The sequence below is a fragment of the Rhinopithecus roxellana genome, chromosome 13 (genome assembly GCF_007565055.1).
Source record: "Rhinopithecus roxellana isolate Shanxi Qingling chromosome 13, ASM756505v1, whole genome shotgun sequence".
NCBI classification, from domain to species: Eukaryota; Metazoa; Chordata; class Mammalia; order Primates; family Cercopithecidae; genus Rhinopithecus; species Rhinopithecus roxellana.
In genome coordinates, this window is record NC_044561.1 from 6697027 (window position 1) to 6721236 (window position 24210).

At 51.4% G+C, this 24210-nt stretch overlaps 1 protein-coding gene across 1 annotated transcript in view; it reads left to right on the plus strand.

Moving 5' to 3' along the window:
• The first annotated feature begins 921 nt into the window (after positions 1–921).
• The window catches only part of ARHGAP8 (Rho GTPase activating protein 8), a 95976-nt gene continuing 72687 nt past the window's right edge, over positions 922–24210 (plus strand). The window contains exon 1 of the mRNA XM_010368582.2: positions 922–990. The gene's annotated coding sequence lies outside the window, so the exon portion shown is untranslated. The remainder of the gene's footprint in view (positions 991–24210) is intronic.

Here is a 24210-nt window from a genome sequence, read left to right on the forward strand (position 1 = left end):
CCTTGGGTACCCACAGATATAAAGATAGGAACAAGAGACATTGGGGACTCCAAAAGGGCGGCGGGAGTAGGGCAAGGGCTGAAAAACTTCCTATTGGGTACTGTGCTCACTACCTGGGTGAGGAGATCAACAGAAAACCAAACCTCAGTGTCACCCAATATATCCCCTAACAAACCTGCACATGTACCCCTTGAATCTAAAATAAAAATAAGTTGTTGATTGGCTACACATTGTTCTCTGTATCACAAGTTGCAGGAACATGCAGATAATGGGTGAGGCAGTGAGTTAGGAACAAACTGCCTTTAAACCATGGCCCCCACGGCCGGGTGCGGTAGCTCACGCCTGGAATCTCAGCACTTTGGGAGGCCGAGATGGGTGGATCACTTGAGGTCAGGAGTTCAAGACTAGCCTGGCAAACATGGTGAAACCCTGTGTCTACTAAAAATACAAAAAATTAGCTGGGCGTGGTGGCGGGCCCCTGTAATTGCAGCTACTTGGGAGGCCGAGGCAGGAGAATTACTTGAACACAGAAGGTGGAGGCTGCAGTGAGCCGAGATCGCCACTGCACTCCAGCCTGGGCGACAGCACCAGATTCCGTCTCAAAAAATAAGTAAATAAAGTAAAATAATGAATACATAAAATAAGAAATGGGGAAATGGATCAGCAAGAAAGTGCCCGCCCTAGGCATGGGTGCCGGAATCGGGGCGCCCAAGGTGCGATGTGCGAGGGGCCCCTGAGTGCTCGTGCTCCGCCCGACCCCGCCCTGTCCCCCTCCCCCCGACACACAGGTGGACCCAGAGTCAGCTCGTGCACCTGGGAAATCGCCCCCGCCCGGTAGCAGGGGGGCGGAGGGGTGGAGGGCCGGAGGGGCGGAGGGGCGGAGGGCTGGAGGGGCGGCGGGGCGGAGCCTGCCCGGGAGCCACGTCCGGGGAGGGGCCAGGTGAGTGTGGACCTGGAACGCAGGTGGGGGCCGGCGGGGTCCGTGGCTAGGTAAGGCGGGCGGCGGCGGGAGGGAGCGCGCCGGGAGGGGGCCGTGCTCCGGGGGGCGCCGCGGGGGCTCTCCGGGCGTGCGCGGGGACAAGGGGCCGCTGGCCAGGTGGGGACGCCCAGGCGGGCGCGACGTCACTTGCGGCCGTGGGTAGCCCCTCCGGCCGGCGCGCAGCCTCCAGGACCCCTGTGGGCTCCAGACTCTTTCTCCCTTCACCTCCCTTCTTCCCCGCCCCCCCACCCTCCCCTTCTCTGCTTTCTCCCCTTCTCTGCTTTCTCCCCTGCCCCCCCACCCTCCCCTTCTCTGCTTTCTCCCCTGCCCCCCCACCCTCCCCTTCTCTGCTTCTCCCCTGCCCCCCACCCTCCCCTTCTCTGCTTTCTCCCCTGCCCCCCACCCTCTCCCTTCTCTGCTTTCTCCCCTGCCCCCCACCCTCCCCTTCTCTGCTTTCTCCCCTGCCCCCCCACCATCCCTTCTCTGCTTTCTCCCCTGGCCCCCCCACCCTCCCCTTCTCTACTTTCTCCCTGCACCCCCACCCTCCCCTTCTCTGCTTGCCTTCTCCCCTGCCCCACCACCCTCCCCTTCTCTGCTTTCCCCCTGCCCCCCCCACCTCCCCTTCTCTGCTTTCTCCTCCCTGCCCCCCCCACCCTCCCTTCTCTGCTTTCTCCCCTGCCCCCCCAACCCTCCCTTCTCTGCTTTCTACCCTGCCCCCCACCCTCCCCTTCTCTGCCTTCTCCCCTGCCCCCCCACCCTCCTCCCTTCTCTGGCTTTCCTCCCTGCCCCACCACCCTCCCCTTCTCTGCCTCTCCCCTGCCCCCCCACCCTCCCCTTCTCTGCCTTCTCCCCTGCCCCCCCACCCTCCCCTTCTCTGCCTTCTCCCCTGCCCCCCCACCCTCCCCTTCTCTGCTTTCTCCCCTGCCCCCCCACCCTCCCCTTCTCTGCTTTCTCCCCTGCCCCCCCACCCTCCCCTTCTCTGCTTTCTCCCCTGCCCCCCCACCCTCCCCTTCTCTGCTTTCTCCCCTGCCCCCCCACCCTCCCCTTCTCTGCTTTCTCCCCTGCCCCCCCACCCTCCCCTTCTCTGCTTTCTCCCCTGCCCCCCCACCCTCCCCTTCTTCTGCTTTCTCCCCTGCCCCCCCACCCTCCCCTTCTCTGCTTTCTCCCCTGCCCCCCCACCCTCCCCTTCTCTGCTTTCTCCCCTGTCCCCCCACCCTCCCCTTCTCTGCTTTCTCCCCTGTCCTGTTCCCTCTCACCCCGCACAGCCTCCTCCGCCCTCGCCTCTCTCTGCCTGGGTTTTGGTCTGGTCTGGCCGGACGGTGTCAGCTCAAACGTTCCCTTTTTGCTTCTGTCATGGGGTCTGAGGTTAGGCCGGGTCAGCGCCTGGGGGAGGCACCCCCTCACCCCACCAAACCTACGAGGTGGATGAGGTTATTCCGGTTTCACAGATGAGAAAACGGAGGCCGGGGCAGGTGCTGCGCTGATTCAATCTCAGGGGTTGGGGGTCTGGCCGGTTCAACACACAGGGGGTGGAACCCCCAGGAGTTAAAAGCAGAAACTTTTTTTTTTGTTGTTTTGACACCGAGTCTCTCTCTGTCGCCAGGCTGGAGTGCAGTGGCGCGATCTCTGCTCACTGCAACCTCCGCCTCCTGGGTTCACGCGATTCTCGTGCCTCAACCTCCCGAGTAGCTGGGATTACAGTCACTGACACCACGCCCAGCTAATTTTTGCATTTTTAGTAGAGACAGGGTTTCGCCATGTTGGCCATGCTGAACTCCTGACCTCAGGCAATCCGCCCGCCTGGGCCTCCCAAAGTGCTGGGATTACCGACCAGAGCCACCCGGCCCCGCCTAAAAGCCCAAAGTTTAATCCGCTAGCAGCCTCGGAGGTCCTCAGGAAGGCGAAGAGGCCCAGCCTTTCACTTTCCCTCAGTCCTGGGTGGGGGGGCGGGGGGAGGGGGTCCTGAGAATCCCTGGGGGCTCTGTCACACCCTGGCTTGGAAATTCCCCAGGTGCTTTGGGAAGAGTGTGAAGGCCCCAGAGAAGGAACCGCAGAGTCCACCGGGAAGGAGGGTGGGATTGTTTGGCGGGATGGGGACAGGGCCTTGGCCACCGACTTCAGGGTTTTGTGGCAGAGGCTGTGTGAATTCTAGAGGGCTCTGTGCCCTCCCTCGCTTGCCTGTGAACAGTGTTGACATTTGTCCAGCTGGGAACTCAGCACTTAAGAGTCAGCCATTTCAGAAGTCGATGTCCTTTGGTTGGCCTCCCTGGGGTGCATTTGAGGGGAGACCCTCACCCCTGCACTGTGGGTGAGGATGCCCTTGTAGGAGCATGTGTGGGGCTTAGCTGCAGGGGAGTGCACTGCTCCCGAGTCCTGCCCCACCCGCCTTCACCAGGGGTCTCCCTGGAGCTTCTGTTGTGTCCAGCCTGTTGTGTCCAGATTTCTGTGTCTCCGGAAGGCAGAGGACCTGGCTGAGTGACTCTCTCTCCAAGTTAGGTCTTTGGGCCCCCATTTTCTCACCTCTCATGAGTGTCAGAAACCTTCAGTTTGTCTTGAGGCTGGGGAAGTCGGGGGTGGGGATAATGTCAGGCTTCAGGAGAGGCAGGCACTGCACTGCTTAACAACCATGATGGGGCCTGCCTTCCACTTCCTTGACCTGGAGTCAGTTGCTGGCCACTTTGCTTGGTTTCCTCATCTGCAAAATAGGGGCCATGTCATTACCGACTCATAGGGCCATTGGGATAACTAAATGAGTTAATGCATGTGAAGCGCAGGTGTTCCTGTTTATTGGTCTTGGTTCTGTCTCCTGACCTTGGGGGAAGGTCTTGCTTGGGCAGATGAGAGAAGAATGCGCTTTGTTTAGAGCCTGCTCTTTCCACGCTGAAGGCCAAGGCCAAGCAGTTCTTTCTTCAGTGGCCTGGACAGAGCAGTGGCTTTCCAGGGGAGGAGAGTGGAGCCGGTGACTGTCCAGAAGGAACTGGTTGGGTAGGTCTGAATTCCTGAAACTCCTGGGTAGCTCCCCACTCCCTTCCCCTACCTGGCCATAAAATGAAAACAAGCAAAGGAAACTCGGACGGGGCAGTGGGTTTGTCTGGGCTGCGGATTTGTGGCACTCGGCTGGGGCGGGAGGCTCTGAGGCCCCTGCAGCTGGGACTCCCACCTGACTCTCCAAAGCAGACCCCACACTGTTGTAATTCCTTGTGTTTTGTATAAGAGGGTTTATTTTTTCATTTCAGTTCTTTTTATTTGTGGAGAATTTTAGACATTCAAAGGATGTACAATGAGCCGCCATCTCCCAACGTCAACCATAGCCACCCTGTAGCCAACCTGGCCTGTGCTAACCCCACCCTGCCCCCCGCCCTGTACACCTACCCCCACCCTTCTTCCAACTCACCCCACCCACCCCATACACCTACCCCCACCCTTTCTCCAACTCACCCTTCCACCCTCTCACCCCTTCCCTCCCCTCCCTATTCCCCATATCATTTTACAGCAGCTCCCAGACCTCACACTCCATAAATACTGCAAGGTGAATCCCTTTTCTAAAAAATTATTTTTTCCTCCAGCTTTATTTAGGCATAATTGGCAAACAAAAATAGTGCACACTTACAGTGATCAATGTGATGTTTTGATATATGAATGCATTGTGATATGTTAGATCAAGCCTGAATCCCCCCGCCACGTTTTTCTGTATTACTGCCATACTATTCATGTTTAAAACGATTAGCAACATTTTTTTATTTTTTCCTTTTTTCAAGACAGGGTCTTGCTCTGTTGGTCGGACTAGAGTGTGATTATAGCTCACTGCAGCCTCAAACTCCTGGGCTTAAGGCATCCTCCCACCTGAGTCTCCCAAGTAACTCAGACGACAGGTTCACACTACCCTGCCTGGTTCATTTTTAAATTTTTGTAGAGACGAGGTCTTCCTTTGTTGCCCAGGCTAGTCTTGAGCTCCTGGGCTCAAGGAATCCTCCCATCTTGACCTCCCAAAGTGCTGGGACCTCCCACTGCGCCCGGCAGCAATAAATTCTTAATATCAGCCAATACTCAGTCAGTATTGAATTTCCCAATTGCCTCAAATATTGTTATTGTTGTTTTGAGACAGAGTTTCGCTCTTATTGCCCAGGCTGGAGTGCAGTGGCCCGACCTCGGCTCACCACTACCTCTGCCTCCCAGGTTCAAGCGATTCTCCTGCCTCAGCCTCCCAAGTAACTGGGATTGTGGGCATGCACCACCACGCCTGGCTCATTTTATATTTTTAGTAGAGACAAGGTTTTGCCATGTTGACCATGCTGGTCTCAAACTCCTGACCTCAGGTGATCTGCCCGCCTGGGCGTCCCAGAGTGCTGGGATTACAGGCGTGAGCCCCTGTGCCTGGCTCTTTGATCTTTTAAATTCCTTCCAAACTTTCACCCCCCTCGGAATGTTTTTGTTGTTTTGTTTTATTTTTGAGACGGAGTCTCGCTCTGTCACCCAGGCTGCAGTGCGGTGGCCTGATCTCAGCTCACCGCAAGCTCCGCCTCCTGGGCTCAAACGATTCTCATGCCTCAGCCTCCCGAGTAGCTGGGGTTACAGGTACCTGTCACCACACCTGGCTAATTTTTTTTTTTTTTTTTCATTTTTAGTAGAGATAGGGTTTCACCATGTTGGCCAGGCTAGTTTCAAGCTCCTGACCTCAAGTGATCTGCCCATCTTGGCCTCCCAAAGTGCAGGGATTACAGGCGTGACCCACCGCCCCCAGCCTGTGCTGCTTTTTCATAGGAGCCAGTGGCCTCCACCTCAGAGGCACAGAGGGAGATCCCTACATGGGGTCACAGGGAGTTGGAACAGGTGGAAGGTACAGGGCTGCCTGAAGTTCTCCAGGGACCCGTGGCAGTTTCCTCTCTGGTTGCAGGGAGGGCGGGTCTCTTTGGCCTGGCTAAAGCGTAACCAGATCTTTCTGTGAAGAGTCATCTGAGGCTGGGCACAATGGCTTACACCTGTAATCCCAACACTTTGGGAGGCCGAGGCACTCGGATCACGAGGTCAGGAGATTGAGACCATCCTGGCCAACAACAATTAATTATGGTGGTGTGCACCTGTGTGCACCTGTAATCCCAGCTACTTGGGAGGCTGAGGCAGGAGAATCACTTGAACCCAGGTGGCAGAGGTTGCAGTGAACCGAGATCATGCCTCTGCACTCCAGCCTGGGTGACAGAGCGAGATTCTGTCTCAAAAAAAAAAAAAAAAAAAAAAAAAAAAAAAAAAAAAAAGGCATCTGAAGGCCAAGGTTGGGTGTTTGGAGGCTCCGTGAATCCCACTTTAATTTCCCAGGAGGCCGGTGAGGAGGTAGATTTGAATTGAGACTGCGTCATTGAATTGGACTTTAGCCAATGATGATAATAGAAACCATCTGTGGATCACTTCGTGCATTCCAGGTAGTGGGGAGGTGGGGGAACATGGTACATGCAAAGGCCGTGAGGTGGCGGTGGGACTGTATTTGAGGGGCAGCCGGGAGGCCGGAGTGCCAGGGCAAAGGGAATGGGGTGGGAGTGAATGACATGAGCTCTGGAGGGCAGCAGGTTCAAACCACGGGCTCTTTCAGGCTTGTGCAGGGGTTTGAATGTTATTCCAAGAATGACAGGAAGCCCTTGACAGAGGGTTGTCATGGGAGGTGCTGAGTAGGCAGTTTGGTTATTCAAGTCTGAGTTGGAAGAGAGGTCGGTCCTGAGGTCCTGGTTTGGGAGTGGAGGACACGGATTTACCGTTTTTTAGGGAGGAGAAGAGAGAGCCCAGGGTCCCCCCCTCATAGGCCCAAGTGTGGATGGTAGGGATCATGGCAGAGGCCCCAGCTGCATCCACTTCAGGGACAGCCTGGAATGACAGAGAAAGAGGTGAACAAGGTGGATAGTGGGGGTGACCCTGGAGTGTGAGTGGAACCAGGCTTGTTCTTTTATTCAATAGACCTCCCAAGTCCCTGCTCATGTCCCCAACTCCGGGCTGGCTGAGTGCGGAGACTCAGACGTGAGTCAGACATGGCCCTGCTGTCAGGGCACACGCAGTGATGGGTCAAGAAGAGCATACAGGTACGTGATGCAGACTGGTGAGGGCTGTGATGGACCTGAGGGCTGCTAGAGCCCACAGGAAGCCCCTCTCCCATCTAGGGTAGGCAGGGCACCTGGAGCATCAGGACGCTTTTGGCTGTAATTAACAGAAAACTCTGAACCGGCCCAAAGTCGAGGGGGATGCATTGGCCCCTGTAGCTGCAAAAGTCTGGGGATAGTGTGGAGATCAGGTATGGCTTGATCAGGGGTTGGCTATTCCCTTCATTCTCTGTGGGCTGCTGCATCTGCAGAGGGGCAGCAAGTTGGCTGCAGTCCCCCAGGTCTCATCTGCATACCCAGCTGCATGGAGAGACTCCCACAGTGGTTCTCTATGGAGAAACAGGATCTTCTGTCTCAGAAGCACCTGGGATACTTCCTGGAGCCTCAGGGACCTGAAGGAACAGATTCCTGTGGTCAGGGAGATTTTGCCTTGTACTGATTAGCTCTGGCTTGGGTTCCTGAATTAACCTTTGAAAAGGGAGATACGATTACTCTTAGACTAATTGGGCAGGCCCTGGGAGGTGGGACAGCCCTACCTCTTGCAGCTGGAGGGTGTGCAGGTGAGAGTTGTGCACCTGAATGATCACCTTGCCCAGGGCGGCAGAGATGCTTGGCGTTCCCTAAAGGCTGTGTGAGGAGCTCTGAGTCTTGCCCCGCAGGAGAGGGGTGGCCCCAGCAGCCCTTTAGAGACCCCCTTGCTTTTTCAGGGCGCTGAAGTCTCCTGGGTTTGTGGGCAGGCTTCTGACAAGGTCTTGATGCAGGTCACAGCTTGTTTGGACTTTGCTGCTACCACCTTTGGGGGTCTCGTGTCTGCCTGAACAGATGGCCTTGCGCATGTCGTCTTGCCAGTGTTGGGGACGCAGTGGTGGTTGTGATGAAGACTGAGTAGTGAGGGTCTGTATTAACAAAGTCGTGCATACCTGAGACAAAAGAGTGGAAGTTACTTTTTATGGGATCCCACTGGGGGACCCTGGAATCCCAGCTCAGTAGTGACCTTCATTTAGCCATGAGCAAGAGCTCCTGCCCCCATCATCCCCAGACTTTCCCAGGAGTCACTGGCCAGTGTTTGCCTCAGGTATGACTCTGTGCAAGCTTCATTGTCTCTGGGTCTTGGAAGCTTAGGCCCGGGTGGCATCAGACCCATCACCGCCTCCTCCCAAGAGCCCTTGATCAGAACCCCCGGTTCCACAAGAGCCTGCATTGTGCACATACCACAGCGAGCTCTTCCTCTGTATGCCCTGCACATTGGACGTGCCGCTCAAATTAAATTTGGTGCTAATTTGCCCGAGGTAAGTAGGTGTTAATTTGTAGCTACGGCATTAAGATAATTGCTGTGAGGGTCTATTTGTGTCATGTGCAAATATATTTTTACAGCAACAAATCATTTTGCTGTGAATTATAAATAGAACAGTTGGGTGATTTGAAATCTCCTTTGCATAACATCCACTCTGCTGGCACGCCTGTTCGGGTCCACGTCTCTAATGAAGGGCTGCAGCCAGCCCAGCCCCACAGATGCTGATGGTTCCTATGTGCCCTTGTCCCCCACCCTGGGGGAGGCTCCAAGAGAAAGGGCTTGGCAGGGAGGGTCGGGAGGGAGTTGAGGTGTGTGCAGACTCACATGCAGGGCGAGGCAGGCTTTGGGGGATGGAGCTTCTGCTCTGAAGCCCACTGGGCAGGAGAAAGGGCCCACTTGTAATGTCTGGTTTATTTTCACTTCATTTTGATGATTACGAAGGACCTACATGTGCCAGGCCCTGTACTAGGTACCATGGATACTGTTTGAGCAAGTCCAGGCACGGGCTTGGTCCTCATGAAACTTTGATCTGCAAAGAGAGGCCCATGTTAACATTAGCAAACGGATCACGGAAATAAGTGCGGTCAGCCTTCCATATCGGTGGCCTCTGTATCTGTGGGCTCCACATCTGTGATCTCTGTATTCGTGGGCTCCACATCTGTGGCCTCTGTAACCAGTGGACCCTGTATCCATGGACTCTGTATTATGGTTTCCTCATCTGTGGATTCAACCAACCACGGATTTAATGTATTGGGAAAAGAGGCTGGGCGTGGTGGCTCACGCTTGTAATCCCAGCACTTTGGGAGGCCGAGGCGGGTGGATCACGAGGTCAGGAGATCAAGACCATCCTGAGTAACATGGTGAAACCCCGTCTCTACTAAAAATACAAAAAATTAGCCGGGCGTGGTGGTTGGCGCCTGTAGTCCCAGCTACTCGGGAGGCGGAGACAGGAGAATAGCGTGAACTGGGGAGGCGGAGCTTGCAGTGAGCCGAGATCGCGCCACTGCACTCCAGCCTGGGCGACAGAGCAAGACTCCGTCTCAAAAAAAAAAAAAAAAAAAGAAAAGAAATGGTTGTGTCTGTACTGAATTTATACAGACTTTTCTCCTTATTCCCTAAACAACACAATGTAAGAACTGTTTACAGGCATTTACATTGTGTTAAGTATTACGGGTAATCTAGAGGTGATTCAAAGCATACAGAAGGATGTGCATACGTTATATGCAAATACTACACCATATTACAGCAGGGGCTTGAGCATCTGCGGATTTTAGTATCTGCCAGGAGTCCTGGAATGAATTCCCCAAGGGACATCTGTAAACTTGCACCTAGTTGAGAGCTATGAGTAATGGATACAGGGAGCTAAGAGTATATGGAGAGGGGCCTGCCATGCTCCTGTTTGAAAAGAGAGAATATATTAGTCAATTTTTGCGCTGCTGATAAAGACATACCCGAGACTGGGTAGTTTATAAAGAAAAGAGGTTTAATTCACTTACAGTTCCAGGTGGCTGGGGAGGCTTCACAATCCTGGTGAAGTGAAGGAAGAACAAAGGGACGTCTTACATGGCGCCTGGCAAAGAGAGAGTGAGAACCAAGCAAAAGGGGTTTCCCCTTATAAAACCATCAGATCTCGTGACACTTACTCCCATGAGAACAGTGTGGGGGAACCCGCCTTCATAATTCAGTTACCTCCCACCAGGTCCCTCCCGTAACAGTGGGAATTATGGGAGTTGCAATTCAAGATGAGATTTGGGTGGGGACACAGCCAAACCATATCAGAGAATTGACTTAACAGAGGTCAGAAGGACAGATAGGAGCTGACCTGCAGGTGGGGGCTGTGGTATGATGAATCTTAGCTGAGCACAGTGGTTCACCCCTGTGATCCCAGTGACCTGGAAGGCTGAGGTGGGAGGATCACTTGAGGCCAGGAGTTTGAGACCAGTTTGGGCAATATAGTGAGACCCAGTCTCTACAAAATACATGACAAAGCCAGGTACGGTGCTGTGCACCTGTAGTCTCAGCTACTCGGGAGGCTGAGGCAGGAGGATTGCTTGAGCCCAGGAGTTCAAGGCTTTAGTAAACTATGATCATATCACTGCACTCCAACCTGGGCAACAGCATGAGACTCCATCTCTAAAACAAAAAAATCTTCATTAGGTCTTTGTCCCTGGTTCCTGGCAGAGCTCCTAAAACCCTTGGAAGAGCATCTTCTTTTGTTACTCACTATGAGTTCTCTTTTTTTTTTTTTTTTTTTTTGAGATGGGGTCTTACTCTGTCACCCAGGCTGCAGTGCAGTGGCACGATCTCAGCTCACTGCAGCCTCCACCTCCCGGGTTCAAGCAATTCGTCTGCCTCAGCCTCCTGAGTAGCTAGGATTACAGGCGCCCACCACCCCGCCTGGCTAATTTTTGTATTTTTATTAGAGATGGGGGTCTCACCATGTTGGCCAGGTTGGTCTCAAACTCCTGACCTCAGGTGATCCACCCGCCTCAGCCTCCCAAAGTGCTGGGATTACAGGAATGAGCCATTGTGCCCAGCGATGACAAGCTCTCTTGACCATACTTGGGTTTGTACTGTAGATAGCTTCAGGATGGGGGCTGTCCCAGAGGAACCAGCCATGTGATTGAAGGTTGGCGCTATCAGTCCCTCACAATCTTTGGGGAGGGGAGAGAGACTGGATGGAGTGTGAGTGGATCACCAATGGCCAGTGATGTATCCAGTCACGCCTACATAACAAAACTTGGGTCAAAATTGTGAACAACAAGACTAAGAGCCTGTTTTCATGCTGGTTGGGAAGGTGGGGAGAAAAACGACTTTCCTTTATTCAGTGCCTGCTCATTCAATGAGCTAGGTGCTCAGAGCAAACTTATAGCAGCAGGTAATCTTCAGGCCAGGTGCGGTGGCTCACATCTGTAATTCCAGCGTTTTGGGAGGCTGAGGCAGGTGGATGGATCACTTGAGGCCAGGAGTTCGAGACCAACTTGGCCAACGTGGTGAAACCCCATCTTTACTAAAAATACAAAAATCAGCCAGGCGTAGTGGTGCATGCCCGTAATCACAGCTACTCAGGAGGCAGAGACACGAGAATCACTTGAACCCAGGAGATAGAGATTGCACCGAGATCACGCCACTGCACTCCAGCCTGGGTGACAAAGTGAGAGACTGTCTCAAAAAAAAAAAAAAAAAAAAAAAAGATACTTTTCAGAAAAGGGTAAAACCATGACTGTCATACAGATGTAAAAACGAACGCATTGAAGATTGTATTTAGCTCATGAGAGAATCAGGCAGGTATTAGTGACTGAAAAGGGAATCAGAAGGACAGGGCATTTGTAGACCAGGGAGTATTCAAATACAAGTGCAAATGGAGGCAGATTTGGGGAGTTTTGGCAGGAGAAGGGAGGAAGGGAGAGAAGGCAATTGCACTTCTACTGGACAAGACAGAATCTGGGTGTTTATGGGAGAGAACGATTTTCACTGCTGTGAGTTATCCACAGCTCGCAGAGTTGTAAAACTTACAAAGAGTCAGAGTTGGAGAACCTGGTGGAGCGTTCTCTGCTCTTCCTGATGCAAGCATGTTCTGTTGAGGCCCACATTTATCACTACAAGTATAAGGATGCCCCTGCAGAGACAGGTAGCAAATGCTGGAAAAATGGGTTGGTGGCGTGAGATCTAAATAATAGTTCGAGACAACCGATGAGGAAGAGGAGAGGGGGTCCCATGGCAAAGACAGGCCTGAGAGTGACAGCCACGTCCTGGTGCCACACAGAGCAGCTCCTTGAAAGGCCGGAAAGAGTCGGCTGCGGTGGGCCGGGGTGGTGGCACGCGCGACGGTGATTGTACCTGCTTGCGTTCCTTCGTGTGTTTGACATTTCCTGCGTGTTCTGAGTCATTCAGGTTCTTGGCTGGAGCCAAGAGACCTCGGCTGCAGACCCAGCCCTCTGCGAACTTGCTGTGTGCCTTTGGGCAAGCCCTCACCCTCTCTAGACCTCTGTTTTCCTGCTTTTCATTGTCGGTTGACGACACAGGATGCTCACTGGGGTGGTCCTGGCGCCACCGTCTGGGATTCTGGCAGTTCATGGGAAAGAGAAACCTGAGTGTGCAGAAAAGGCCTGCGTGGGTCAGGGTTCTCCATTCCAGGCCAGCAGAATCAATAGCAGTTATGTATGTGTGCCCATGTGTGTGTGCACGTGTGTGTTTTCACACACACCCCTGCGAGAGGGAGCTGAGAGTGCTGTCAAGTATAGGAACTGCGGGAGGGGAGAGGGGTTCCCAGGGCTCACCCTGGCACACTCCCCTCCTGGCTGTTGCTACACAAGGCCCGGATTATGTGGGGCTCATACCGAGCGAGCAAACTTCAAAACAAATCCTCCTGTTGGTGTTTTTTGAGATAGGGGCAGGGGAAAAGGCTTTTTCCTTGTTTGGATGATGCAGAGGCTGGAGGGAAAAACAAAGCCTTCTTGGCTTCAGAGGCGCTGGGCTCTGGGCAGGCTCCTCAGCCCTGTGACCTGTGAGTGGCTCTGGGGCCGCAGCTGGCCCGGGGCCTGCAGTGGGGTTTACATGTGGCAGGGAGGCCTGTTCCCTGAGGACAGGGAAGAAGAAGAGGCCCAGGGCCATTTTGGCTGTTCCATCTGGTGTCACTGTCTCCTGCAAGGCTTTGAAGCAGGGATGCTGTAGCTGTGTCCCTGTGCCCTGGGAGGGGTGGGTACCTTAGAAGGTGCCCCTGCATTGCCAGGGAGGGGGATGTGTCCAGGTGGGACCTGGTGCCCCCAGAAGTTTGTTTCCCAGCTGTTTGCTTGGCTTGTAACAGGTTTGTCATGGAGGCTGTGTCGCTAGTGAGGCCCGGGTTTCCAGGCTAGCCCACAAGGGGGCTGTAATCGGGACACTGGGGGCCCTGGGGAAGGGTGGGACAGAGCTGGAGGGGCCTGGAGCCTGGGCTGCAGTGAGGTCCAAGCTGTGGGAGTGGGGACAGGTCAGGTCTGTCCCCAGCTGGAACCTGCCCTCTTCCCATCATCAAGCATCAGAAGCCCCTCCTGCCCGTCATGAGGTTCGAGTGACATGACAGGGTGACAGGGAGTCCCCACGGGCCAAGGGCAGGAGCAGCCCTTGTCACCACTGCATCTGGAAGCCAGGGCTTGTTGGGCGGCCGAGGCACACATGACCGGCATGCGCCAAGTCCTCAGCTCACCAGGCAGCCCTTCTTCCTGACCAGCTGCCTGCGGTTTGGCCAGAGCTGTGGGTGTAGATGATTGAGTTTCTTTTCTCACTTTCACAGCAGGCAAGGGGCAGCTCCCTGAAGGGTGTGAACACAGGGTCCCAGCCTGGGTCTCGCTCCTATGTCCCTCTCTAGTCCCTAGCAAGCTGCTCCCCGGCCTGGGGAGGACTGGGAAGAGGCACTGGGGCTCCGCCTGGAGAAGGCAGGCCCAGGGGCCTCGGCTGGGCACGCTGGGCCTCCCCTGCCTGGCACCTGGGGTCCTGCACCCTGCCAGGGAGTCCAACCCGATCCTGGGTCTGCACCCGGGCCCTGCCAGCTGGCTCCACCACCTCCACCCATCTGCCTCCTGCCCTCGGAAGCCCTGGTGTGGTCTCTGGGATCAGGTGATTGTGGAAAAACACAGGATCAAAGCCCAGGGGAGGCTGTGGGGCGGGGCTGGTGGCAGGTCACGTCCCTGGCGTGAGAGGTTGTGTGTCCTTGGAGGGGGCTCTGGAATCAGTTGTCTGTACTGGAGTAGGAAGGAGAAAGGAGTGTCCACGAGGAACTTGCTGGAGTCTGACGACCCAGAACTGCAGGTGTGGAGGAGTCAGAGCTTGTGTGGGCACATGTGTATCTATGCACACGTGTGTGTGTGTGTGTGCATGTCTGCATGTGTGTTGTGTGCATGTATGTGTCTGTGCGTGTGTCTGCATGTCTGTGTGCATGTGTCTGCAGGTGTGCATGTGGGCATGCGTGTCTGTGTACATGTATGCGCATGTGTGAGATGTGGGAAGTACGCACATGATGCCAAGACCTGGCCTGCCTGTCTTCCTGGGGACCCTCCCAGGGGCTCTCTCTAGGGGTCTTTGCCACCCTTTCCTCCTTCCTCTCCCTGGTCTTGGGCTCCAGCAATGCTCCGGCATCCCTCAGGTGCTTGGCACCAAGTCAGTGAGTAGTGGGGCAGGGTTCTTGCTCCATCTCGCAGACCAGAGAGAGCAAAACTCCTGGCCAAGGCCACATAGCAGTCTGGCAGCAGAGTGCAGCCTGAGGGAGCAGATGACGGGGGTTTCGGGGAGGCTCTTGGGGTCGGGGGTGGAACTGCCGCAGGAGGTGGAGGGGGAGGAGTCTGGCTGAAACTGGATATCAAGTCTGGGAAAACGGCCACTGCTTGGCTACAAAACCAAAACGTCTGGGCTTACCTGTGTTAAGGTAAAAGAAAATGCAGAGGCGGAATTACAGGAGCCATCCTCAGGCTGGTTTGCTGTGTGACCTTGAACAAGTGCCTGTCCTTGAACAAATGTCTGTACCTCACCGGCCTCTGCTTCTCCGATAAGTGGGGAAGTTGGACGCATCAAGATAATGGAGGTGTGCAGGGGTTTCCTTCCTTCTCTGCTTCCTCCCTCCCTCCCTCCTTCCCGCTTTCCCCTGACTACAGGGGAAATATTGCCGAGAACACACACACTCCTTATCTCGATTCAGAAGTTGGTATTGTTTATTACAGATGCTCTTTCTTCCCTCTCTCTGTCTCTTTTAGCTGAACTATTGGAGAGTAAGCTGTAGACCCCCGGCAGTCCCTGCTGAACATATTAGCTGCCCCTCCTGAACAGAAAGACATTCTCCCGTATAGCCTGATACCATTATCACACTAAGAAAATTATCAGCAGTTCCTTAATGTCATCGACTACGCAGGCCACATTCAAATCGCACAGTTGTCCCCGGCATGGCTGCAGCGCTCTTTCATAAACCTGAACCCACCGAGGCTTCCAAGCTGCCTTTTTTTTTTTTTTTTTTTTTGGTGAGATGGAGTCTTGCTCTGTCACCTAGGCTGGAATGCAGTGGCACGATCTCGGCTCACTGCAACCTCCACCTCCCAGGTTCAAGCAATTCTCCTGCCTCAGCCTCCTGAGTAACTGGGATTACAGGCGCACGCCACCATGCCTGGCTAATTTATGGATTTTTCATAGAGACAGGGTTTCGCCATGTTGGTCAGGCTGGTCTTGAACTCCTGACCTCATGATCCAGCCGCCTCAGCCTCCCAAAGTGCTGGGATTACAGGCGTGAGCCACCGTGCCTGGCCTCATTTCTTTTTTTTTTTTTTTTTTTTTTTTTGCTGTTTTTGAGACAGCGTCTCACTCTTTCACCCAGGCTGGAGGGCAGTGGTGCAACCAACCTCAACTGCAGCCTCAACCTCCTGGGCTCAAGCGATCCTCCTACCTCAGCCTCCTGAGTAGCTGAGACTACAGGTGTACACCGCTACATCTGGCTAATTTTTTTTTTTAATCTTGCAGAGACAGGTTTTGCTGCATTACCCAGGCTGGTCTCGAACTCCTGGGGTCAAGCACTTCTCCCGCCTCAGCCTCCCAAAGCACTGGGATTACAGGCATGAGCCACCGCACCTGGTCTTGATGTCTTTTGTTCTTGGACCTAGAGGTATTTCCTGTAAACTGAACATTAGCACCGAAGGCTTAATTGGATTCAGATGAAACTTTTTGGGCACGAGTTCTTCACAGCTGTGGGTCCTTCCTGTTGCAGGAAGGTGTGACGTCAGGTCACCCTGACTCTAGATGAGCTTCTTGGCTGAGGTGGTGGCTGCCAGAGTCCCTGTCATGGAGGTGTGTTTTTCTCTTTTTTTTTTTTTTTTTTTTCCGAGACAGAGTCTCTGTTGCCCAGGTTGGAGTGCAATGGCACGATCTCGGCTCACCACAACCTGCTTCTCCTGGGTCCAAGTGATTCTCCTGCCTCAGCCTCCCGAGTAGCTGGGATTAGTGCACTACCATGCCTGGCTAATTTTTGTGTTTTTAGTAGAGATGTGGGTTCACCACGTTGGCCAGGCTGGTCTTGAACTCCTGATCTCAGGTGATCCGTCTGCCTCGGCCTCCCAAGGTGCTGGGATGACAAGCATGAGCCACCGTGCCTGGCCTAAGCCACTGCGCCGGGCCGTGTTTTTCCCATTGAGCAGCCCTGGGCTTTGGTGAGCGTCGTCCTGTTCTCCATCATCTTTGACCTGCAGCTGCATCATCCACCCACCATCTTGGCCTGAAACTTCTTGAAAATCAGCTGAACATATTTGTGGTCTATTCAAGACTTTCTGTCCTGTTCCCCTGACCTGTATGTCTCTCTATGCCAACCCCACACTATCCTGACTACTGTAACTTTATAATAGGTCTTGAGATCAGAAATTCTTCCAACTTTCTTCTTTTCTGAAATTGTTTTTGCCATTCTGGGCCCTTTTTAGTTTCAAATACATTTTGGAAACAGTTTATGAATTTCTGTGAAAAAGCCTGCTGGGATTTTGGTTGGGATTGTGTTTGAATCTATAGATGGATTTGAGAAGAATTGATATCGTGACAATATTGTGTCTTAATCCAGGAGTGTGATATATTTCCCCGTATCCTTAGGTCCCTTTACTTTTTTTCAACAATGTTTTGTAGTTTTATGTGTAAAGATTAGGCACCTCTTTTGTTCTCTGAGTATTTTGTAATTATTGGTGCTATTGCAATTGTCTGATGGGTTCTTCCTGCCCGCTACACAGAAAAACCAATTCACTGAGACTGCAGGATTGCAGTAAAGAAAGTTTCATTGATTCAAGGCCAACCCACACAGGAGAACGGGAGTTATTACTCAAATCAGTCTCCTTGAAAATTCAGAGGCTAGGGGTTTTCAAGGATATTTTGGCAGGCAGAGGGTTAGGGAATGGGTGCTGTTGATTGGTTGAGGATGCAATCACAGGGCTGTAGAAAATGATACTTGGCCGGGCGCCGTGGCTCACGCCTGTAATCCCAGAACTTTGGGAGGCCGAGGCGGGTAGATCACGAGGTCAGAAGTTCGAGACCATCCTGGCCAACATGGTGAAACCCCGTCTCTACTAAAAACACAGAAATTAGCCAGGCGTGGTGGCATGTACCTGTTGTCCCAGCTACTCGGGAGGCTGAGGCAGGAGAATTTCTTGAACCGGGAGGTGGAGGTTACAGTGAGCCGAGATCATGCCACCGCACTCCAGCCTTGGCAACAGAGCGAGACTCCATCTCAAAAAATAAAAAATAAAATTCTCCTTGTCTACTGAGTCCACTTCTGGATGGGGACTACAGGACTAGAGTCATGAGTCTTGGGTGCAGGTGGAGTCATCTGCCAGGAATGCAAAAGTCTGAAAAGGCCAATCTTAGATTCTTTTTTTTTTCTTTTTGAGACAGTGCCTCACTATCGCGCAGGCTGGAATGCAATGATGCCATCTCGGCTCATTGCACGTTCTACCTCCTGTGTTCAAGCAATCCTCCTGCCTCAGTCTCCTGAGTAGCTGGGATTACAGGTGCCTGCCACCATGCCTGGCTAATTTTTGTCTTTTTAGTAGAAACCGGGTTTTACCATGATGTCCAGGCTGGTCTTAAACTCCTGACCTCAGGTGATTCACCCGCTTTGGCCTCCCAAAGTGCTGGGATTGCAGGCATGAGCCACTATGCCAGCCTAATCTTGGGTTCTACAGTGGTGATGTTATCTGTGGGAGTAATTGGGGAAGATACAAATCTTGTGACCTCCGGAACAATGGCTGGTGACTACGCCTAGGTCTTTGCAGAATTCAGACCCCTCTCGTTAATCCTCACCTTGTAGCCTTTTATTAGTTTTATAAAGATGATTTAGTTTTGGGAAGGGATATTATCATTTAAACTATAAACTATAAACTAAACTTCTTTCAAAGTTAGCTTGGCCCATGCCCAGGAATGGCCAAAGGCAGTTTGGAAGTTAAAAGCAGGATGGAGCTGGTCAGATCAAATCTCTTTCACTGTCATAATTTTTTCACTGTTATAATTTCGGCAAAGGCAGTTTCTTTTTTTTTTTTTTTGAGACGGAGTCTTGCTCTGTCGCCCAGGCTGGAGTGCAGTGGCCGGATCTCAGCTCACTGCAAGCTCCGCCTCCCGGGTTTACGCCATTCTCCTGCCTCAGCCTCCCGCGTAGCTGGGACTACAGGCGCCCGCCACCTCGCCTGGCTAGTTTTTTGTATTTTTTAGTAGAGACGGGGTTTCACCGTGTTAGCCAGGATGGTCTCGATCTCCTGACCTCGTGATCCGCCCGTTTCAGCCTCCCAAAGTGCTGGGATTACAGGCTTGAGCCACCGCGCCTGGCCGGCAAAGGCAGTTTCACTGTTGCTGATGGATTTTTAAGTTTTAATTTTCAGTTAGTTCTTTGCTGGCATATGGAAATAGAATTGATTTTTGTATATTAAGCTTTTTCAAAACTTTGCTAATTTTGTTTATTGGTTCTAGTAGTTCCTTTATAGATTCCTTAGGATTTTTATTTAGATTATCATGTAGTTTGCAAGGAATTTTTTTTTTGAGATAGATTCTTGCTCTGTCACCCAGGCTGGAGTGCAGTGCCATGATCTTGGCTCACTACAACCTCCACCTCCTGGTTCAAGCGATACTCCTGCCCCAGCCTCCCAAAATAGCTGGGACTACAGGCGCATGCCACCATGCCTGGCTAATTTTTGTATTTTTAGTAGAGATGGGATTTCACCATGTTGATCAGGCTGGTCTTGAACTCCTGACCTCAGGTGATCCGCCCGCCTTGGCCTCCCAAAGTGCTGGGATTACAGGCATGAGACACCCCGCCTGGCCTTTTTTTTTTTTCCTCTTTGGGACAAAGTCTTGCTCTTGTCACCCAGGCTGCAGTGCAGTGGCGTGATCTTGGCTCACTGCAGCCTCCACCTTCGGGTTCAAGCGATTCTCCTGCCTCAGACTCCTGAGGAGGTGGGATTACAGGCACCCACCACCACACCTGGCTAATTTTTGTATTTTTAGTAGAGATGGGGTTTCACCATGTTGGTCAGGCTGGTCTCGAACTCCTGACCTCAGATGATCTGCTCACCTCGGCCTCCCAAAGTGCTGGGATTACAGGCGTGAGCCACCGCGCCCGGCCTGCAAGTAAATTTTTACTGCTTTTCCTTTCCAATCTTTATGCCTTTTTCTTCCTTGTCTTATTACAGTGGGTGGGACCTCCAGTATACTGTTGAATAGAGGTGCTGAGAAGGGCTGTCACTGTTCATTGTTCTGAGCGCTTTCAGTCTTTCAGTCTTTCACTGTTCTGTGTGATGTTAGCTGTAGATTTTTTGTAGTTGCTCTCTACCTGGTTTAGGAAGTTTTCTTCTGTTCTTATTTTGCTAAGCTTTATTATGAGTGGGTCTCAAATGCTGTGAAATCCTTTTTTCCTTTTTGTACGTCTATTGAGATCTCATTTTTTTCCTTTTCTGTTTTACTATGTTTTTATGTTCCGTTTTACTACTGTTTTACTTTTTTTTTTTTCTCGAGACAGAGTCCCTGTTGCCCAGGCTGGAGTGCAGTGGCACGATCTCGGCTCACTACAAACTACAGTGATTGACTGTTTTTCTTTTTTTTTAAGTAGAGACAGGGTTTTGCCATTTTGGCCAGGCTGGTCTCAAACTCCTGACCTCAAATGATCCACCCACCTCGGCTTCCCAAAGTGCTGGCTGATTTTTGAATATTAAAACAACTTTGCAAAGCTGAAACAAACCCTTCTTGTTCATGATAGTTGTACTTTTTATATATTGCTGGGTTTGATTTGTTAATATTTTGTTAAGATTGTTTATGTTCCTAAGAGAGATGAAGCTTTCTTTTCTTGTATTGTCTTTGGTTTGGGCATAAGGGTAATGCTGGCCCCATAAAATAAGTTAGGAAGTATTTCTTTATCTTCTGTTTTCTGGCAGAGTTAGCGGAGAACTGGTATTATTTCTAATGTACATGTGGTAGAATTCATATGTAGCACCAGAGTTTTCTTTGCATTTGTTTTCTCTCTCTTTTTTCTGAGACAGGGTCTCTTCCTGTCTCCCGGGTCTCTCGTGATTGTGCCGTGGTGCAATCATGTCTCATTGCAGTGCTGACCTCCTGGGTTCAAGCGGTCCTCCTACTTCAGCCTCCCACGTAGCTGGGACTACAGGTGTGCACCACCATGTGCAGTTAATCTTTATTTTTTGTAGATACGAGATCTCATCTGTTGCCCAGACTGGTCTTAAACTTCTGGGCTTAAGTGACCCTCCTGCCTTGGCCTCCCAAAGTGCTGGGATTATAGGTGTGAGTCACCAAGCCTGGCCAGGAAGCTTTTCTTAACAAATTTGACTTACGTACTAGATAGTGGGTTATTCAGGTTATCAGTTTCTTCTTGAGTGAGCTTTGGTAGCTTGTGTCTTTCGGGAATTGTGTCAAGTTTATCTAGATTGTTGAATGTATTAGCATAAGGGCATTTGTAATAGTCCCTCATTATCCTTTTAATGTCTGTAGTATCTGTAGTGATGTCTCCTGTCTCAAGATGTAGATTTAGCTTCACCTTTGTATTTTAAGACATTTACTTTGTAAACTTTACCATGTTCTGATTGGTGAATTGAAGCATGCATGCATTTTTATAGTAATAACACCTTTCCCCAAAGACCCCAAATAGCTTGGTTTTTACTAATTACACTATGTGTCAGCAGAATATTAACATATTTCACAGGACAGATGTTTTATGACACCAGGATAGTATGGCATTTGTAAAACTATGTGAAATGTAGAATTTTCTTTTTTCTCTTTCTTTTTCCTTGAGACAGGGTTTCTTTCCTGTTGCCCAGGCTGGGGTGCAATGGCACGATCTTGGCTCACTGCAGCTTCCGCATCCCAGACTCAAGTGATTCTCCTGCCTCAGTCTCCCAAGTAGCTGGGACTAAAGGTGCACAGCACCACACCCAGCTAATTTTAGTAGAGATGGGGTTTTGTCATGTTGCCCAGCCTGGTCTTGAACTCCTGGCCTCAAATGATCCACCCTCCTCAGCCTCCCAAAGTGCTGGGATTGCATGCATGACCCACCACACCCAGCAAAATGTAGAATTATTAACACGCCGTTTATACTATAATGATGATGGCTGTGAACATTTACTGCATACCAATCACATGCCAGGTGCCATGCTGGGCAATTGACTGCCTTATCTCACTAAGTCCTTCTGTGCTGTCTATGAGGAAGGTGCCATTGTTGTCTATATTTTATAAGCTAAGAAATGGAGATACAGGGTTGAGACAGGTGCCAGAGGCTCTGCAGGTAGTCTGGCTACAGGATGCTCACTCATTCTGCTCTAGGGACTTAAATTCGTGCCTTTCTAACTCCAAGTCTTATGCCTTTCCTTCCACACCAGGCTGGTTTTCAGCAGCCATGGGGTTAAAGTTAAGGATAGACAGTGTTAATAGAGATGGATTTTAGTCTTGGCGAGAGGAAGAATGTTTTAGCAGTCATTCCCAAGCCAAGATGAAGTGAACTTCCTGAGAAGGTGGTGAGTGTCCTGTCACTGCTGATGTCTGGGCCGAGGCTGACGCAGCTGCAGTGACAGGACATTGTAGTTTGAATAGAATTTATCCAACCAACAACATCAACCAAAAAATGCCTTTATAATGTAGTGTCTTTACGGTAGCAGGGACTGTATGATATTTGACTGTTTTCTTATTTATTGATATTTCTTTGGGGGATTTTATTTTATTTTATTTTTATTTTTATTTTTTTGAGATGGAGTCTTGCTCTGTCGCCCAGGCTGGAGTGCAGTGGAGCAATCGTGGCTCACTGCAACCTCTGCCTCCTGGGTTCAAGCGATTCTCCTACCTCAGCCTCCCAAATAGCTGGGACTACAGGCACTCACCACCACGCCTGGTTAATTTTTTGTATTTTTAGTAGAGACAGGATTTTGCCATTTTGGCCAGGCTGGTCTCAAACTCCTGACTTCAGTTGATCCACCTGCCTTGGCCTCCCAAAGTGCTGGAATGAGAGGCATGAGCCACCGCACCTGGCCGGTGTCTGACTTTTTTTCAACATATTGCAAGACTACTCACAGTCGGTATGCGTGTCTGTAGTGGCCTGTTCACATGGCACATAACATCCCACTGTAGGACATCTGCCATTTACATCTCCTTTGCCTGCTGTGGAGATTTACATGGGCGGTTTCCAGTTTGGGAATTTTTTTTTTTTTTTTTTTTTTTTTTTTTTTTTTTTTTCGAGATGGATTCTTGCTCTGTCACCCAGGCTGGAGTGCAGTGGGGTGATCTCGGCTCACTGCAACCTCTGCCTACCGGGTTCAAGCAATTCTTCTGCCTCAGTCTCCTGAGTAGCTGGGATTACAGGTGTGAGCCATGAGCCACCATGCCCGGCTAATTTTGGTATTTTTAGTAGAGATGGGGTTTCACCAGGTTGGCCAGGCTGGTCTCGAACTTCTGGCCTTGTGATCCACCCGCCTCTGCCTCCCAAAGTGCTGGGATTACAGGCGTGAGCCACTGCACCTGGCCGTGGAGTTTTTAATAGTGCTGCTCAGAGCACATGTCTTTTGTTGTTGGTGGTTTTGGTTTTTTTATTTTTATTGAGACAGAGTTTCACTCTGTCATCCAGGCTGGAGTGCAATGGCGTGATCACTGCAGCCTCCATTTCCCAGGCTCAGGCAATCCTCCCACCTCAGCCTCCCAAGTAGCTGGGATTACAGGTGCATGCCACCACACCTGGCTAATTTTTGTATTTTTTTGTAGAGATGGGGTTTCACCACGTTGCCCAGGCTGGTCTCAAACTCCTGGACTCAAGCAATCCTCCTGCCTCAGCCTCCCAAAATGCTGGGATTACAGGCATGAGCCACCACACCCGGCCTAGCACATGTCTTTTGGTACACAGATGTATACTTTCTGCAGGGCATATGCACAAAAGTAGTGGAATTACTGAGTCTTAGGTATACATGTGTTTAAACATTTTTTAAATTAGATTCCAGCATTACAACATTGGCGGCCGCCTTAGACTCGGACTTGTGAGATGTGTTAGGTCCACACACTGTGGGCCGGGTCGGAGCCAGGCAAGGTCTCTGAGAATCAGAAATGGGTACTTTTTCTTCATTTTATTTATTTATTTATTTATTTTTATTTTTTGAGGCAGAGTCTTGCTCTGTTGCCCAGGCCGGAGTGCAGTGGCACAATCTTGGCTCGCTGCAGTCTCTGCCTCGTGGGATCAAGTATTTCTCCTGCCTCAGTCTCCCGAGTAGCTGGGATTACAGGCACGCATACACCATGCCCAGCTAGTTTTTGTATTTTTAGTAGAGACGGGTTTCAATTTGTTGGCCAGGCTGGTCTCAAACTCCTGACCTCAGGTGATCTGCCTACCTCGGCCTCCAAAGTGCTGGGATTACAGGCGTGAGCCACCGCGCCCGGCCTTTTTCTTCATTTTAGACAAAACGAGCAGGGGGGTTCCTTGAAAAGGGCATTTCCTCAAACCCTGCGGGCTTGTGTGAAACATGCCTCTGGGTTCGGTGTGCTTCTCCCTCACAGTGTCAGAGAGGGAGGGACCCCCAGGCTGGACCCCGAGAGGTGACAGCAGGTGTCCTGTCTGCCAGGTGAGCATGTCCAGGCTGGACTTTGAGGAGCTGGCCAGCATAGCTAATGTATGTTTTCCCTCCAGCCTTGTCCTGGGAGAAGATCAATGGTATACATTTAGTTTTTGAGTAGATAATATATTCATGTGGCTCAAAAAAATCTAACTCTATAAAAATTCAGTGTGCTGACACAGTGGTGCACAACTGTGGTCTCAACTACTTAGGAGGCTAAGGCAAGAGGATTGTTTGAGCCCAGGAGGAAGAGGCTGCAGTGAGCTGTGATCGCACCACTACACT